This window comes from Octopus bimaculoides, chromosome 26 (assembly GCF_001194135.2).
Source record: "Octopus bimaculoides isolate UCB-OBI-ISO-001 chromosome 26, ASM119413v2, whole genome shotgun sequence".
NCBI classification, from domain to species: Eukaryota; Metazoa; Mollusca; class Cephalopoda; order Octopoda; family Octopodidae; genus Octopus; species Octopus bimaculoides.
Window position 1 is genome coordinate 4,288,397 of NC_069006.1, and position 1,636 is coordinate 4,290,032.

The 1,636-nt window shown below is 38.8% G+C and overlaps 1 protein-coding gene across 1 annotated transcript in view; it reads right to left on the bottom strand.

The window, feature by feature from the left end:
* Window positions 1–1,636, bottom strand: part of LOC106883965 (amyloid protein-binding protein 2) — a 39,006-nt gene that overhangs the window by 8,166 nt on the left and 29,204 nt on the right. The gene's annotated exons all lie outside the window — the stretch shown is intronic.

A 1,636-nucleotide genomic window follows, 5' to 3' on the forward strand; every position in this document is an offset into this window, starting at 1 on the left:
CCCACCGAGAACAATTCTCCCCAACGACAACTATCCCCCTCTCCAATATATTAAGAAGTTTTAAATCATCATCTGTCGTCCTGGGGGGGAGGGGGTAAATGTCCCAGACTCTTTCCAAACACCAGCTTAATAATGATGTCATTTTACTAAATTTGTCATTATTTTCAAAATAAATTGAAACAAAGGTCGTATATTTCAACAGAGGTATGGTAACAAAAGGGTTAAGGTGATCTTAATTAAAACCTTCCATCAAAATCTCGTTAATTTAGATCACTTTGACCTTCTTGTTAGCATATATCTGTTGAAATACACTTTGTTACAATTAATTTTGTACAAAAAAAAAAAATGAAGAATTTAGTAAACTAGTCATTACAAAGTTGGTGTTTGGCACATGCATTAACTTATAATTTTGAATGGAAAGCTTTAATTTAGATCACTTTGAAACAGTTATTTAGTTTTACAGGACTAGGGGTGGTCATGGACAGATTGGTACCAAGAGGGTCAGAGCCCAGTATTTTACAAAATAAATACAAAGAACTTCCAGTCACAGTATATTACTGGTACTTATTTTAGGGACTTTAGTTCTCGAGATCATCTGATTGACTTCACAAAGATGACAGGCATCACTTTTGGTAGTGTGTAATTGCTGTGACACTTTGGGGGCAAGTAAGTTCTACAATAGCCCTGGGCCAACCAAAGCCTTGTGAGTAAATTTGATAGACAGAAACTGCATGGAAGCCAATTATATCTATTTATGTAGGTGTGTGCACATGCATATCTACAGGGTGTCCTTAAATTGTCTTAACGATTTGAAATATTCAGGAAAAATAAAGATAACTTTCCAAAGTTTATTAGAAAACATTGGCAAACAAATAGTTTTATTAGAAACATCAGAACACTTCCATATGGGATTGATTGGTTGCACACAACCTGCTGAATTATTCTTAGTTTTTTTCTGAATTTTTCAAATTGTAAAGGTAATTTATGGACATCCTGTATATGTGTGTGTGTCTCTCTCTCTCTCTCCTTCTCTTCACCTCATGTGATGATTGTCAATGAGCATCACCATCCTACATGCAATGCTGTCCATTTTCTGTCTTCCAGGTTGAAATCTTGTATCCCTTCATCAAGAATGCAATGATACCCAACGTGACACACTATTTTATGCTGATATACACACAGACATAATGGGTGCCTGCATGGTTACATTCTACTAAATTCCATCCAGGAGGCACTGACCAACCATTTCTACAGCTATCCACCACTCTCTTCCACACATCATCAACAAACATCCATCTACCATTAGTATTCCCCTCCTATGACCTTCTGCCTTTACTCTCTCTCTCTCTCATTACTCCTTGCCATTATCATTATCATTTCTTCCAGCAGTCCTGACTGCACACACACACACGATTCCGTGTGTGTGTGTGTGTGAAGCAAGGCAGCGAGCTGGCAGAGTCGTTAGCACGCTGGACGAAATGCTTAGTGATATTTCGCCCTTCGCTACGTTCTGAGTTCAAATCACCCCAAGGTCAATTTTGTGGAGGCGCAATGGCCCAGTGGTTAGTGCAGCGGACTCGTGGTGATAGGATCGCGGTTTCAATTCCAAGACCGGGCGTTGTGAGTGTTTATTGAG